Raw genomic sequence first — 18,217 nt, forward strand, 5'->3', positions numbered from 1 at the left:
ATCAAATCATTTATATAATTCTCTATGAATGAAAAACAAATAACAAATGATAAAAACCCCAATTTTCAATATAAAGAATAATCATCTCATCTCGAACTACGTCCGAGTGATCTGCTCTAACATAAGAGGATATCAACAATTGCTAAAATAAAAATATCTGCCGTTCATAACGGGTGTATCAAAATCTCAAAGGAAATACCCTACTCGTGGGAAATCTATCATGAAAGTAAAGCTTACAACTGATCAATTATCTATGTGTGCATCATCTTGTGCTATAGCGATACTCTTGTAATGCTCTTACTCAAACGCTCTGCGGCAATAGGTTTTACTATCTCCCTATTCCGGGTACGTGTAATAACGATACTTTTGTAATACTCTTACTCAATCGTTCAGCAACAAATAGGTTTCATCTCCCTATTTTTGGATACGTATAGAACAACATTATTCATATGTGTTTATCAAATTAACTCATGTCAAAAGTGTGTCAATCTAACACAATCTAGCATACATGCACAAAATCTCGGTGCGTGACCACATCTGAAGTTCACCATCATCCCAGGTGTTTAACAATAACTAATATCATATTCTATCATCATAAGGTTAAGAAATCCATTTGACAACCAATTTCAACCCTTATAAACATGCACAGCCAAAAACAATCGCCCGCGACGGGCTCCAGAGACTACCCAGGTCTCTGTCCTGTACACGGTCGACCGTGGCGGTCGACCGTGGACCCTGATTCCAGATTCTTAATTTTTTTGTGTATGTCGTGTTCACGTCGTATTTTTGTGATTCAAACATGATTAAATCTTCATGAAACTTGTATGTAAACATATCACAGCAGATATGAACATCTGGAAACAACTCAATAATTATAAACATGATTTTATGCATTAGATTTGTATTCAAAACCCTAAAAACATGCATGAAAGCTCAAAACAATGAAACAAACTTTTTTCTTTAGATTAACCATGTTTTAAAATTATCTTCAGGTCTTAAATACTTCTGTAAAAATCGTTCTCAACCTTTTAGCATAGAAAGACCTAGTCTCTTTACATATAATACAAAAGAAGTTGACTTTATTCATAAACTAGTCATTTAGGCTCTACAAAACATGTTTAAAACTCTTTAAAAACGTTTTGAAAACTAGGAGGGGGATTAGCAGAGATGATACTCGCCTGGGGTTGTAGGAAAACATGTTAGAAGGCAACCCCCATCGAGGAGATCTCGACTCCAAAAGCCAAAAATCAATAAAAACCCAACTTGAAAGCCTCCAATCTTCTCCAAGAAATCAAACTAGGGTTTAGGGGGTTTTGGTGGCTGTTAGGGTTCTTAGGAAAACTAAGAAAAACATTAAAAACTCATATATATATATATAGGTTTAGAAATCTGAAATCAACTCAAAACAGGAGAAAACAGACTGCAGGTATCGCGGTCGACCGTGGCGATCGACCGGGCTGCAGTCAACCACGGTGGTCGACCGGACCGGACATTTCTAGTTTCTATATGTTTGGCCATTTGTGCATGTTTTAACTCTTTTCTCTCTCATGTATGAACTCGTTCATACTCAAATCACATGGTATTATACTCATATACCATTAAATGATATTTATCATACTAAATATCCACATATCATAATTTATCACACATTAATTATATTATTCATAAATTATCTGGGTTTTACATCCTAGAACTCTAAGACTACCCGCATCTCACTCAAATCTGCGCCCCGATTCCATAACATCACCTCCTCGACGTATGCCAGATATGACTCCGCAAACTGGTTGCCTCTGGAGGTCACTACCACTAACTCAGATCCATCAAAAGCTCGTAAACTAACTATCTTCACAAAACAGTCGATACTCATATGGTAGGAAGATAGTCAATCCATACCAAGGATAACATCGAACTCAGACATACGCAATACGATCAGGTCTATCACAAACCCAGAATCGTCCAAGCTGACGATACATCTCCTACAAACACTCTCTAAAAGAGAAGACTCCTCTAAAGGAGTAGATATAGATAAAGGAAAATCTAATGGATGCGCCACAAGCTGGAGACTAACTGAGAAATCATAGGAGATAAAAGAATGCGAAGCGCCAGAGTTAAAAAGAATACGTGCTGGAAATGAATTCACAAGGAAAGTACCTTCCATCATCATCCCGCTCGCGCCATGATTTTGAGGAACAACTGCATACACCCTACAAGTAGGCTGTGCTGCATCACCTAGAACATATAGGACTATCTGTCCCTGCTAGATCTCCTGAATCGCTCGCACCAGTCTCTCAATCCTTGGGACTACTGAAGATGCCTCAATCCTCAACTACTGACCCTGACCGTGACCCTGAGTGCGGTTCTGCTGCTGCTGTAGATTCCTACCTTGCTGGCATGCTGCGGGTGCGCTACGGTACTCTGCTGCTCTGTGACCTGGCTTGTTGTAATTGAAACAAGCTCCATGAAACCGGCGCTGCTGCTGCACCCTCTGATCCTGATGATTGCCCTTCTTATGGGGACCCTGCTGTTGTGGAAACTTATTCTGAATCTGGGGTTCTCCTGAGCCTGTAAAAGGTCTCTTACCCTTACCCTTATCTCCTGACTGTCCTGACTTAGCATTTCCATCTTTACCCTTGATAAAAATAGTTGTGTCTGTCTTCTAGACTATGGTAGTATCTGCCACCTCTCACACTGAACGGAATCTCCGAGATACTAGATATCGGTGCAAACTTGGACGAAGTCCCATCATGAACATCATAGCCTGTCTCTCCTCGGTGTGCCACATGCCAGTGAATCTAAGTAGTGACATGAACTTACTCTCAAAATCCATCACCGACATGTCCCCCTGCTCCAATCGAGCCAACTCTAACTCCTTTTTGGCTTTCACTACAGCCGAAACATACTGCTCCTCGAAGAAATACACAAAAGTCTCCTACGAGGCTATCATCCTCTGCTCTAGGGTGAAACAGAACCGATACCATCCTCCTACATCACCCTTGAGGCTGAAAGCTGCTAGCCTATGCTCCTGCACAGTATCTACATTAAGCATATCCAAAATGTTGCTCACATCCTCCTTCCACTTGTGCGCTACAATAGAATCCATTGAACCATGGAACTCTGGAGCTTTCAACTTCTGGTACCTCTCTACCAGGCGAAGCTAAGCCTCCCGCTCAGCCACTCCACCATCAACCAAAAGTGGCGGCGTGACTAACGGTGTCCCCTCTGGTATCTCTTCTTGAATAGGTGTTCCCTACCGATCCTGATCTGTTAACTGCTCCTCAATAGCTGCCAGACAAGCTGCTAACGGTGCTATAAGATCCACTAAGTACTGTAGAGCCTACTGTGGCTCCGGCTCTCTATCAACTTGCTCAGCTCCTTAAGCACGAGTACCTTAGCGTCCACGTCCTCTTCCTGACATCTATAATATAGAAGTAGAGCTTATTATGCAGTAAATAAAATCTCAAGCATAAAAAAGATATAATGTATACCAATAAGTAAATCGTATCACATATTACTCATAGAATGCCTTATTATTCAAAGCAAATAGTTCATCATAAAAAAAATATTTGTAATTTCCGCGTATATATATAATACGTCCTCACTCACACTAGGAATTCCTAGCAGACAGTATACATGATTCTTAGGAAATTCTATCCTAACTCCACAATATGACACAGGGATGATCCTAAAGATATTGGAACTAGAGCTCTGATACTAACTGTGACACCCCAGGTTTCACGCGAGGCTGTAGTCCAAGGCGAAACCCGGATTGTCAAACCTGCCAAGCACCAAACACCATGCTACGATATGTTTCACCATCACAGTAACTATCTCTCTAGTGGAAATAACAAATAGGTGAATGTACCGACAGGCAAATAAAAGAAATAGAACAACAGAAGCAAATCAGAGAATAGTCATCAGTGAGCCTAATAAAAATAAATTAGAAGTATCTCTGAATCTGAAATAAACCTCAAATATAAAGAGTCAAATAAAGTATCACTACGGCTCTTAGCCTCTACAAAATAAAATACAAGTATAGAGTCTGAACATAATCAACTAACTGTGGATTTCTGACTAACTACTACATAATAAATAGCTAGGTGAGATCTATGTAGAAATCTCATTAACCTGCGACTCTCCGTACGCTGGACTCGCTGCCTGAAAGGGGGGAAAACAACGAGCATCAAAGCACTATAGCGAGAATATCTCCACCTCTCCCCAGGGGAAGGGGTAGGAGTGTATAGAAAATATAGAGAATACATAAGTATAGAATCATTCATATAAATCTAATAGGAGACTAGTATTTAGGAATCCACAACACGAGAGTTAGTACGTCGAGCAAAATAATCCAAACAAGGAAACCCTCATGTATATACCATGTCTCAAATTATGACTCCCTAAATACTATTTCCAAACTCAATGAATAAACAACAACAAACAAATAGATAATACTCCAAACCTCAAACCTGTAGAATAAATATCTCATTCTGATCTACACTCGGATAGGTGGATCTAACATAAAAGGAACTCATCCAACCAAATACCATGTTGTGTAAGTCACGGTCTCAGAGAAAGGACCCTACTCGCAGGTATTCAAAAATGGAAACCAAATTATAATTTATATTACTTACAAATGTGCATCTCTTATATATTAGCGATACTTTTGTAATATTCTTACGCAATAGCTCTGTGACAATAGGTTTTATCTCCATATCCCAGAAACATAATATGACGATACTTTTGTAATACTCTTACTCAATCGCCCTGCGAAAATAGGTTTCATCTCCCTATTTCGGAAACATAATATGATGATACTTTTGTAATACTCTTACTCAATCGCCCTACGAAAATAGGTTTCATCTCCCTATTCCAGAAACATAATATTTATGTATTTTTCTTATTTATCATATTTTAAACATACGTGTACATATCTTAGTGTACGTGTTCATATCTGGTGTTTACTGGTATTTCAGATGTTAAATAACTCATAAACATTGTATCATAACAGTGCAAAGTCGAGAGACTCACTCGAAAAGCAAAACAATAAGAAGACATGCACACGCCAAAATGCAGCTTGGCAGTCGACTGTGAATATACAGTGGTCGATCATGACGGGTTCTAGGGCCTATCCAGGCCTCTGTCCTACACGCGGTCGACCGCCGCTAGGACGCGGTCAAACGTGAGCCAAAATTTCTAGGTTCTAAAGATGTGATCATATATTGTATTCGTGACATGTTTGTATGGTGTAACCACATATATATCAATATGAAACTTGTGGGAAAAATAGGTCTACAGCAAATAAAATCTTCTAGAAACAACTCACATATGTAACATGATTATTTGTAGTAAATTGATATTCAAAACCCTAAATCATACATAAAAATTCAAAACGAAGAACAAAACCTCTTTCTTCACTTTAAACAATGTTTTAAATCATTCTCAGATCTTAAAAACTTCTATAAGTTCGCTCTCAAACTTTTTAACATGAAAAGACCTAGTTTTTATACATATAATATAAATGAATTGACTTTTATTCATAAACTAGTCAATTTGGCTCTATGAAACATGTTAAAAATTCTTCAAAAATATTTTTAAAACTAGAAGGGGGATTAGTAGAGATGAACCTGTCTGAAACTTATAGAAAAACATTTTAGGATGCCAAGCCAAAACAGATCTCTGTAGGTGTAAATTTGATATCCCGAAATGGGAGTTTTGTTTGTATTGATAAGAATAGCTTATTACAAACTAATGAATAAAAATTATAACAGAAGCGGAGGGAATGCCCTTCTTGTTTAATGTGGGGACTTTGGCAGCAATAGGACGCCTCGCTCGGTTCTCGCACTAAGTTTATTTCCCTTGGACGATTCGATCGAGGTTGCTGGTGAGCTTTACTACGCAGTAGAAGCTTGTGCTGATCGAGTTCGATTATACCCGAGGCCAAACGGGGAGCTTGTGCTTGTCGACTGACTGCTTGGAGAGAACTACCATGCAAGAGCTTGCAAAGAGCCTAAGAGCCTCAAGTCTGAGAGTTCAGATGAGTCTTTTCAAATGAGGGAGCCTTTAACAAATGAGCCAAGGTTCAACCTAAGGAAGATTAGCCAGCCAAGCCAGCAGCAGCAAATCCCCCCTTTCATGTTGGCTGAAAGTGGCTTTAAATAGGCAAGGGATGGAATGGGTTATCCCTTGATTTGTGGGATTTGACCACTAGTAGGGGTGAGGGGGACCATAACTCCATTCCTTAAATCTTAGGATGTGACCATTGGAGGTGAGAAGAACCATACTCTATCCCTTAGATCATGGGGAGTGGGTGTACCCACTCCCACGTTTTAAGCTCAAGTGGCTATCCCTTAGATCATGGGGAGTGGGTGTACCCACTCCCACGTTTTAAGCTCAAGTGGCTGACTTGGTCTAGCTGTACAGGTGAGCTTATCATTGCAGGCAAGCTTGGGATATCAGGCGAGCAGACGAGCTTTCAGGCGAGCAGACGAGCTTGGGTCTGCAGGCGAGCCTAGCGGTCTTTAGCATGCAGGCGAGCCTAGGTGCTACAGGCGAGCTCGGCCTTCAGGCGAGCTGTGCAGGCGAGCTTTCAGGCGAGCAGGCGTGCTTGGGTTTGCAGGCGAGCCTGGCGGGCTTTGGCATGCAGGTGAGCCTGGGTGCTATAGGTGAGCTCGGCCTTCAGGCGAGCTGTGTAGGCGAGCCTCGTAGGCGAAGCTGTGCAGGCGAGCTTCGCTTAGTTCGGGCGAGCTCCAATGTTCAGGCGAGCTCTAACCTTACAAATGGACTTCCTTACAGGCGAACTTCACCCTTTTTAGGCGAGTGTAGATAATACAGGCGAACTTCACCATTTTCAGGTGAGCTTCAGCCTTCAGGCGAGCCTGGATCATGCAGGTGAGCTCTGTAGGCGAGCTTGACTTATGCAGGTGAGCTCCAGAACATGCCACGAAGAACAGGTCATAACTTTCAAACCGTAAGTCGGAATTTGACAAATTATATATGAAAATTGACTATTTCGACGAGATAGAGCCAACCAAACCATCCCTATAGGGTTCAGTTTCCTCCTTTCCGTTTCGCCAAATTCCTTTCGGTTTGAGATATATCAGCGTTTTTCCCTTTTCAGCTATTTCGGGCGAGGTTTTAGCAATCTTCTTCTGAACTTCTTTGATAGGGATTAAAGGTAATTTTTATTACCTACAGAACCCCCTTCAAAGTTTTCAGACCTGAATTAGGCTGCATGGGGTCTGGAACACTTTGTATATGAAGGCCTGCAAAGTGATCATTGCTCAGATGGAGCGAGGCGCCTTCCAATCTAACCCGGTGAGATTGAATTAAGATTTTTAGCAAACCCTCAGCTATCAACGAACTGATTTGGACTAACCATGCTCTTACCCTTAGCATGGTAAGTTGTCGAGGAGCTTCTCTTAGGCTTAATGCTAAGATTTCTCCTCTATCCTTAGCCATTTGAGGCGTTTAGACGTAGGGAGCAGTTTAACCTCATGTACCAGTCAGAGGAAAGGAGTAGTTTCACCTCATGCACCGGTTGGAGGAAAGGAAGCAGTTTAGCCTCGTGCACCGGTTGGAGGATAGGAGCAGTTTAGCTTCGTGCACCAGTTGGAGGAAAGGTGTAGCAGTTTATACTTGTATACTTATCGGAGTAAAGGGAACAGTTTCACCTCGTGCACCAGTAGGAGGTTAGGAATAGTTTAGCCTCGTGCACCAGTTAAAGAAAAGGAGTAGCAGTTTATACTCGTATATTTTTCAGAGTAAAGGGGGTAGTTTCACCTCGTGCACCAGTAGGAGGTTAGGAGTAGCAGTTTATACTCGTATACTTGTCGGAGTAAAGGGAGCAGTTTAGCCTCGTACACCGGTTGGAGGAAATGGAAACAGTTTTACCTCATGCACCGGTTGGATGAAAGAGAACAATTTAGCCTCGTGCATCGGTTGGAGGATAGGAACAGTTTAGCCTCATGCACCAGTTGGAGGAAAGGGAGCAGTTTCATCTCGTGCACCGGTTAGAGGAAAGGGAGCAGTTTAGCCTCGTGCACCGGTTGGAGGATAGGAGCCGTTTAGCCTCATACACCAGTTGGAAGTTGTCAGGTTATCCTTAAGAATATTCTCTAGGAACTTCTCGTTAAAGGTAAGGAACAGTTTATCCTCATACACCAGTTGGAGGTTGTCAGGTTATCCTTAAGAATATTCTCTAGGAACTTCCTGTCAAAGGTAAGGAACAGTTTAGCCTCATACACCAGTTGGAGGTTAGGAGTAGCAATTTATACTCGTATACTTGTCGGAGTAAAGAGAGCAGTTTCACCTCGTGCACAAGTAGGAGGTTAGGAGTAGTTTAGCCTCGTGCACCGGTTGGAGGTTGCCGGGTTATCCTTAAGAATATTCTCTAGGAACTTCCCGTCAAAGATAAGGAACAGTTTAGCCTCATACACCAGTTAGATGTTGATGGGTTATCCTTAAGTATATTATCCAGGAACTTCCCGTTAAAGGTAGGAAACAGTTTATACTCGTGTACCCGTTAGAGTCCTGAGGAGAAGCTTGTCTTCTCTTGGGGCAAAGATGAACCCTGATTTGTCTTCTCTTGGGGCAAAGACGAACCCTGAAATAGTAGCACATCACATGGTAGGCCACTCTTTGGATAAAGACATATTACTTGGTAGGCCATTATCAAACAACAACGCCTTTTGCAAGAAAGATAGTGCTGGGGGAATCAAATCGTTCAGGGACGAATGAGTGTGACGATTTATTGTTATAGGAGCCATCGCATGGTAGGCTACTACCCGTCGATTGTTCTAAGGATATTAGAACGCTCGAAAAGGATCAGGTCGTTCAGGGACGTATGAGTATGACAACTGATCGGACAACGTCATTTGTAGGAATGACGGTGTTAGCTATCGGAGGTAATCGTTAACCTAATAGGAATTGCCATGATTGGAATGACTTTGTGGACCTACCACTCCATTGAAGAGAGTCGGTAAGTAGATTTTGGTCAGAGGTGTGATGTTAACATGACAGGATTGTTTGTTGCGATTTGAGCAACTTCGGTAAGTAGATTTTGGTCAGAGGTGTGATGTTAACATGACAGGATTGTTTGTTGCGATTTGAGCAACTCTTTGGGATTACCATCCTATTGGAGAGGATTGGCAAGTTGATTTGTTAGAGGTGTAGTGTTAACATAACAGTGGGAGTGGTCCCATCGTCCTATGGGAGAAATCGACGAGAGAAATTTGGAGGAGACTATCAGAGGTAATAGCTAACTTGATAGTTTTACAAGACCCATCGTCCAGTTGAATAAGACTGATGGAGAAATGACTATCAGAGGTGGCAGTTAACTTGATAGTTTTATAAGACCCATCGTCCAGTTGAATGAGACTGATGGAGAAATGACTATCAGAGGTAGAAGTTAACTTGATAGTTTTGGGGACCTGCCATCTTATTAGAAATGTTGGCAAGGGAACTTGGCTTTGGTCCTAACTGTAGGAAGGTTTGATCGGTGGGAGATTTGGATGAAATCTTCTGCCGACATGTTGCCCATTCGAGTAGAACATCTCCACTACAAATGGGTAATGAAGTTGTTGTCGGCTATAGGTTCTCCTGCGATTGACGCATTTAAACGTCACCGGTCATCTTTGGCCAATAGTAACCAAGTCTTCGCAATCGTCCCCATGTCCGAGTCAGCGAGCTCGGTTGATTCCATCGTGGTCTTCGAAGCAGCGCCCCTCTGTTTTGACGAGGGTTTGGATGAGGAGGTGGTTTCCACTACCAAGATGTCTTGGTTATCACCCCCTTGAAATTTGTATGGCCCTTCAGCATCCATGCGCTTGAGCATGCTCTCGACTTGTTATCCTTGGCGGATTAAGTCTTTCCACGAGTGAGATACGACTGCACCCATATTAGATAGGATGTCGATGGAGAGATTGTTCCGGCACATCTCCATGAGAGCAGCCTCAGAAGCCTGATCATGTGTATGTAGCGATCGGTTCCTGAATCTCTTTTCAAAGTTGCTTACAGACTCTATTTTTTTCTGCTTTGCAGCTAGCAGGGTGGTCACAGATACTTCTTTTTTATCATCGAAGAATCTGGCCATATAGAACCTTTCCATGTCCTTCCAACAGGTGATGGATCCAGGCTCTAATCTGCGGAACCATTCAAAAGCGACCCCCTTGAGGGTGCCAATGAACAGTCGATTCATAATGGGATCATTCCCCACTATGTGTCTAGTTTGTGTCTGGAAGTAATAAATGTGCTCGGTAGGAGAACTCTTGCCATCGAACTGTAGGAGGTCCAGTGGCTGAAACTTCGCCGGGTAGGAGACTGTATCCCATTCGATTGTTCATGTGCTTCTAGAGCTTCAAGGTGTCGAGTTGACTTTGGAATTCATCGAGCCTTTTGTCCCTTGGATTATGACCCAAAGATGACGTTCCTCCAGATGACTCGGATGAGGAGTGAGAAGGAGTAGGCACCCGCTCTTTGTGCTTCAAAGATTTACGCGAAGCCCATGAAGTCCTCTCTCTCTTCTTCTTCTTCTCGCTTAGAAGCTGTTCCAACATCTCCTTCAAGGAATCGATGGTTGCTTGTTGCTCGTTGAGTCTCCTGGATATCTCGTCAGGGATTTCGGTCATGTGCACATTTGTGTGCTTGCCCTGAACTGAGCTTGAGGCTTGCGACGTCGCTACTATCGAGCAATCATTGTTGTTGTCATCAGAGACGGGCGCTAGGCGTGTGTAGCCAAACGGAATGGCCACCCCCATTTGAGTGCGAGCGTGTTGGTAGATTCCTTCACGCTCAAAGGTCTTGGACTTCCCTGTCATGTTGACAATTGTGACGGGGAGCTCCACCTCATCGGAAGCCTCGTAGGGCGTGTGTTTGCAAGTCAAGTGTCCTTTGAGATCCCATGTAGGTCGACAGTGGCAACCCCCAGCTTTGGAAGGATGAGACGTGAAGTCACATGAAGGAGGCTCAAGAGAGCCGACATGAGGACACTTGGGAAATTCCCTAAGTGTCGGATCCAACCGACCTCGCCAAGATAGGCGAGGCTTGGTATGTGGGCGAGCTCTAGTCGACTGCAGGCGAGCTCTAGCATTTGGACGACCTTCAGCCGACTATTGGCGAGGTCGAGCTGACTGGTCGTTTAGGTGAGGTTCAAGGTGAGCTTGAGCCTCGGTCGAATGCTGATGCTCAAATGGAGGAGACTCAAGGGAGTCCAAATAGGAACACCTGGAAAATTTCCCAAGCGTTGAACTCAGGCAACCTTGCCTAGACAGGCAAGCTTGGGCCTGTTGGCGAAGTTCAGCCATCTGTTCATTTAGACGAGGTTCGCATTTTTGGTGACCTACCGCTTCTTATAGGCGGGGTTGAGCTGTTAGGTGATCTTGCTGAGGTCTGTCTGTTTGGCATACTTGAGCTCATCGGTGAGGCTCAGTTTAGCGAGGTTCGCCTGTTGGGCGAGCTAGCACCTGTTGATGAATTCACATGTGTTGATGAGGTTTGGCCTGTTGAGGCTCGCCTGTTGGGCAAGCTGTAGCTTTGCCTTTATGGCGAAGGTCAGCTTGTGGGCGAAGTTGGGCCATTAGGCGAACTTGATGAAGTTCGTTTGAACTACAAAGTTCACATAATTTGCGAAACTCACCAGATTTGGGAGGCTCGCCTGAAGAGCAGATCCCGCATGCATAGGTGGGCTCGCTTGATTTAAGCAGTTCGCCAAAATTAGGAACCTTACTCATAGAACAAAGCTCGTGGGGCTCACTTGAACTGCTAGGCTTGCCGAAAACACTAAATTCGCCAATTTTGGGAACTTTGTGTTTTAGCTTGGATCTCTTCAGGCCTGAATAGTAATCCAGGATGTCATCAGAGACGAGGGCCTGCGTCTTTTGGCGGGCGAGAGCTTTTCATCACTGTTGTTTGGCTCTTTTGGAGAGGGGAGCGTTCATGTTTATGGCAAAGGCGTGGTCCGCGCCGATATGAATTGGTATCTCCTCTTGCATGGGGGTTTGTGAGGATCGTTCAATGACCCAACGAGTAGCCCTTGAACCTTCATTCTTTGTCTTCGGCTCGGCCGTGATGGGCTTGGGGGAGATAGAACCCCATGTGCTTGCTCGGGCGAAGTTCTCTGACGTGGTTGCCTCGGCCACTTGGGGTTGGGCCACACGCACAACTCTGTAGCACTTCCAAGATGCATTGCCGCCAGAAGAGGATGAAGATAAGTACTCTTCGAACTCGATCACGAGGGACTCAACAGTTGTCACCGCCGTAATTTAATCGAACTGCGCCACCACCATTTTGGTTGAAGAAATAGTTTCTCCTACTGTGGTTGCCATCTTCTGTAGGTGTAAATTTTGATCTCCCAAAACGGGAGTTTTGTTTGTATTGATAAGAATAGCTTATTACAAACTAATAAATCAAAATTACAACAGAAGCGGAGGGAATGCCCTCCTTGTTTAATGTAGGGACTTGGGCAGCGATAGGACGCCTCGCTCGGTTCTCGCACTGAGTTTGCTTTCCTTGGACAATTCGATCGAGGTTGCTGCTGATCGAGGGAATGCCCTCCTTGTTTAAATAGGCAAGGGATGGAATGGGTCGTCTGAACTCTCAGACTTGAGGCTCTTAGGCTCTTTGCAAGCTCTTGCATAGTAGTTCTCTCTAAGTAGTCAGTCGACAAGCACAAGCTACCTGTTTGGCCTCGGGTATAATCGAACTCGATCAGCACGAGCTTCTACTGCATACTGAAGAGGAGAACGATACTCTATCCCTTAGATCATGGGGAGTGGGTGTACCCACTCCTACGTTTTAAGCTCAAGTGGCTGACTTGGTCCAGCTGTACAGGCGAGCTTGTCATTGCAGGCGAGCTTGAGATGTTAGGCGAGCAGACGAGCTTTTAGGCAAGCAGGCGAGCTTAGGTCTACAGGCGAGCTTGGTGGGCTTTGGCATGCAGGCAAGCCTGGGTGCTACAAGCGAGCTATCGAACTGCGCCACCACCATTTTGGTTGAAGAAATAGTTTCTCCTACTGTGGTTGCCATCTTCTGTAGGTGTAAATTTTGATCTCCCAAAACGGGAGTTTTGTTTGTATTGATAAGAATAGCTTATTACAAACTAATAAATCAAAATTACAACAGAAGCGGAGGGAATGCCCTCCTTGTTTAATGTAGGGACTTGGGCAGCGATAGGACGCCTCGCTCGGTTCTCGCACTGAGTTTGCTTTCCTTGGACAATTCGATCGAGGTTGCTGCTGATCGAGGGAATGCCCTCCTTGTTTAAATAGGCAAGGGATGGAATGGGTCGTCTGAACTCTCAGACTTGAGGCTCTTAGGCTCTTTGCAAGCTCTTGCATAGTAGTTCTCTCTAAGTAGTCAGTCGACAAGCACAAGCTACCTGTTTGGCCTCGGGTATAATCGAACTCGATCAGCACGAGCTTCTACTGCATACTGAAGAGGAGAACGATACTCTATCCCTTAGATCATGGGGAGTGGGTGTACCCACTCCTACGTTTTAAGCTCAAGTGGCTGACTTGGTCCAGCTGTACAGGCGAGCTTGTCATTGCAGGCGAGCTTGAGATGTTAGGCGAGCAGACGAGCTTTTAGGCAAGCAGGCGAGCTTAGGTCTACAGGCGAGCTTGGTGGGCTTTGGCATGCAGGCAAGCCTGGGTGCTACAAGCGAGCTCAGCCTTCAGGCGAGCTGTGCATGAAAGATTTCAGGCGAGCAGGCGAGCTTGGGTCTGCAGGCGAGCCTGGCGAGCTTTGGCATGCAGGTGAGCCTGGGTGCTACAGGCGAGCTTGGCCTTTGGGTGAACTGTGTAGGCGAGCCTCGTAGGCGAAGCTGTGCAGGTGAGCTTCGCTTAGTTTGGACGAGCTCTAATGTTCAGGTGAGCTCTAGCCTTACAGACGGACTTCCTTATAGGCGAACTTCACCCTTTTCAGGCGAGCCTAGATCATACAGGTGAACTTCACCCTTTTCAAGTGAGCTTCAGCCTTCAGGCAAGCCTGGATCATGCAGGCGAGCTCTGCAGGCGAGCTTGACTTATGTAGGCGAGCTCCAGAACATACCACGAAGAACAGGTCATAACTTTCAAACCGTAAGTCGGAATTTGACGGATTATATATGAAAATCGACTATCTCAACGAGAAGGAGCGAACCAAACTATCCTCATAGTTCGCTCTTGTCCAGTTCACCAAATTCCTTCCGGTTTGTGAGATATCAGCGTTTTTCCCTTTTCAGCTATTTCGGGCGAGGTTTTAGCAGTCTTATTTTGAACTTCTCTGATATGGATTAAAGGCAATTTTTATTGCCTATAATCTCCAATTCAAAAGCCAAAATCATCCGAAAAATCCACTTGAAAGCCTCCAATATTCTCCAAGAATCAAATTAGGTTTGTGAGGGTTTGGTGGCTGTTAGGGTTCTTAGAAAACTAAGAAAATTCGTGAAAGTTTGATATATAAACCAGAGAAAACGAATATGGGCTTTAGAAATCCGAAACCAATTCAAAACAGGAGAAAACTTTCTGCAGGTTTCGCGGTCGACCGTGGCGGTCGACCGGACTGGGAAATTCTAGTTCTCACAATTTTGGCTGTTGTGCATGTTTTGACTCTTATATTGTTTGTCGAGTGTTTATATTTGACTGTTAGATATTCTACACAAAGATCCTCCGTTGGAGGTTGTTCGGATTGCGCCTTAACGATGACATTCTAAGTAGGTTGGTGGAATTTCGGAATGAAGCCATTTATAATTCAAAGTCAAATTTATGATCAAGCTTCATCCGCAATTAAGACGAGCTTTATTGAAGATCAATATCTTGGGTATATTTAGTTTATACTTTTTGTGTTAATGCTTAAAGCTCAAATATTACACACATACACATTTAGTTTTATAACTTTCAAGTTTAAATCAATATGAAACTATTAATTATATTTATATACATACATACACATTTCATATTTATCGATTTTGTTTTGGAAAATAATGTGTTTAGCTATATAAATTTGAAACACGTGAAAATAGTTATATACACACTTATTTGTTTTATTTTTATACGTGCTTGATGTGATTTCATTAAAATCAAGCTTTATCAATTTTCAATTCAATGAAATCATGTTTAGTGTTTTTGTAAAATTGCAAAATATATGAATTTTTTAGAAAATATTGTATTCTCAATTTATTGACTTAATAACAGTAATTTACATCTTTTTCTAAGTCTATAAATCCATTCAAAAGCTTTAAAAACTTTGTTTAAGTCATTTTGTCAAAATCAAGTATTTGAACAAACACGTATTTGTCAGATTTTGCAAAATGATAAGTTTTCACAAATGGGAAATACAATTCAAAAAAATCTTTTTTTAACATGTCATTTTCATGTTTATAAAGATTTTCCCAAGTTTTATATTTTTTAGAATTTATTCGATAACTTTAAACAAGGTTTAAAGTTGATGTTTACTGCTCATATCAGGTCCTGTGTACGTTTTAAGTCAACTTACTATAGTACCAAGTCGACTTATAAAGTATTGCGCAGATGGTGTTTTTAATATGCTGAGTTGACTCATAATATAACAAGTTGACTTATACTATATAAGTCGACTCATACCTGTCATAAATCGACTTACAATAGAGTCGTTGCACAGTAATGGCTATTTTCTAGATTTTGTTTTTTTAATGTTTTTGATGTTTTTGTTGGTTTTTGTTGGGTTCTTGGGCTTAGCTCTTGTAATCTATATATACCCCTTCGCTTTAAACACCCCTACTACTAAAGGAAAGTTTTAAACAAGCTTTTATAAGTGTTTAAGGGTGTTTTAAGTTTATTTTTCAAGTGTTTACGTGAAGTAATTTTCACAAGAGGAAGAGGAGATTATTCATTCTTATTTGTGCTTCAATTTCTCATCTCCATCGCTCTTGATTCTTAGGGAAGTTTTTCTAAACTTATCTTCTAGCATATTCATATTTTGATTCATATATATATATATATATATATATATATATATATATATATATATATATATATATATATATATTATATATATATATATACACACACACACTTGTGCTAGATTGATTTAAGTTTAGTTTATTTTATTTATTGTTTCACACACAACCATTGAGCTTGAGTATTTTCACATATTGTATACATTTGGTTGTGGGGTTGTATCATTGAGTGTGAGCTTCATTGGGTTCTCATCCATTGTAAAAAAAACAAACCCTTGTACTTATGCTTAATTTGTGAGATCACATTGTAATACACAAGGATACCGAGAGAAATGTGTGGTGAGAGACAGAGTCAGTTCCTAGAGGAGTGGCGTTGGTAGTAAAGCCTAAGGAGAGGTGGTAAATCCAAGTACTTGAGAAAGTTAACATTGGCTAGGCTTACACTTAAACACTTAGAGGGTGTATTGTATGATTACAATTGTGTGAGTTGTGAAAGTTTTTGGTGAGCTAGAAAATCGATTGTGTGAGTCGTAAACATTTTCGGTGAACGTTGAAAACCAGTTGTGATAGTGGAGATTCTCCTCATGAGTGAGGAGCAGAGACGTAGGTCGTGGGTGACCGCACTTTGTGATCACATTGTGTCTTTGAGCTTGCCTTAGTGTATTATTCTTGTGCTCATTGCTTATTATATTTCTATATCGTCATTGTCTCATAGCTTATATCACCCTTTGTTTATAGTACATATTCTTGCTCATAATTTGTTTTATATCATACTTACAAGAATAAATTGTTAATTAGTTTTAAATTGGTAGTAATATCGAATTAGATTAGCAAATACCGTATTCACCCCCCCCCCCCCCCACCCCCACCCCCTTTAGGGTAATTTCATTTTGCTCTAAAGGCTAACAATTTTCTCTTCGAATCTTCTTCTTAGGCATCTTCTCTTTCTTTCAGTCTGACTTTGTATGTGATAACATTATCTACAATATCATCAAGTAAAAGTTTAGAAAATTTTTAATGTTCTTCTATTGTTGTTACCTTTGGTTCACAATCTCGAGATAAAGAACAGAGTATTCTTTACATAACTCCATGTTATCATACTCATTCCTTAATGCTTTTGATTTATTCATGATATCAGTTAATCATGTAAATATCTTCTAAATGCTCTCTGAGGTCTTCATCTTGAAATTCTCATATTTCCTCACTAGCATTGTGAGCCTTGCCTTCTTAACCGGTGAAGTTCCTTTGTGTATGACTTCAAGTGTTTTCCAAATTTCATACACAGTAGTACAATTTCAAGCACAGTTAAATTCTTCAACAGTAAGAGAGTAATATAAAGCATTCATGACTTTTGAATTATAAGAGTAAATTTGTTTATGTTGTGGAGTCCACTTATCCTTAGAACAATTGTGACACGATCTATCTTAGTAGTAGGTTCATTATACCCACGTTATACACTCTCCCAACATCGAAACTAGGGGACAATAGAAAAACTCTCATACGTGCTTTCCAATATGTATAACTGGTGCCATTGAAAAGAGGGAGTCGGTTAATGATGTGTCATTCAGGAAAAGCTAAATCGATGGTAAGTCTTGACATCTCTACCCTAGGGTGTGATACGTAAAGATGAGTAATAAGGCTATGATACTACTTGGATGCAAGCCTAGAGGGGGTTGAATAGGATTTCTATGGTTTTTCAACTATACTCAGAATATATAGTGGAAATAATATGCGAAAAAATAAAAGTAAACTAACATAAGAATATGCGATGTTTTTATAGTGGTTCGGATCAAAATCCTACGTCCACTCTTCCTTCTCGCGAAGGGCCTTTTTCATTATAACCAGAGTTCTCCCAAATCACAACCCGATGCGGGAGGCTTTACAGACAAGACTTTAGAATCTATCTGAAACTAGTCGGCTAACCTAACTCCTCACAATGACCAGAAGAAGCCTAGTCCTAGCTAACCACCCTCAATTCATATGGCTTGATTATGCCAATCCTCAATTATCTAGGCTTGAGTACGCTATCAAACTTGCAAGTTTAAAAAATCCAAAGCCAACCCAAAAATAATTAAAGTGCAATTAGAAAAATCTTACAGCCTTTTTTAGCTAACTACCTTTCAAATTGATGTTGATGAAGATCCATGAAGAAGGAGTGTTGATGTTGAACACAAAGGACACTCTCCTTGATGATACAATCTTTCAATGATGAGCGAGATGAGAATAAGTTGAACGAGGGTTGAATTCTCAAATCAATCTTTATATATATATATATATATATATATATATATATATATGATTGAGATGAGA

Source organism: Asparagus officinalis, chromosome 9 (genome assembly GCF_001876935.1).
Source record: "Asparagus officinalis chromosome 9, Aspof.V1, whole genome shotgun sequence".
Lineage (NCBI taxonomy): Eukaryota > Viridiplantae > Streptophyta > Magnoliopsida > Asparagales > Asparagaceae > Asparagus > Asparagus officinalis.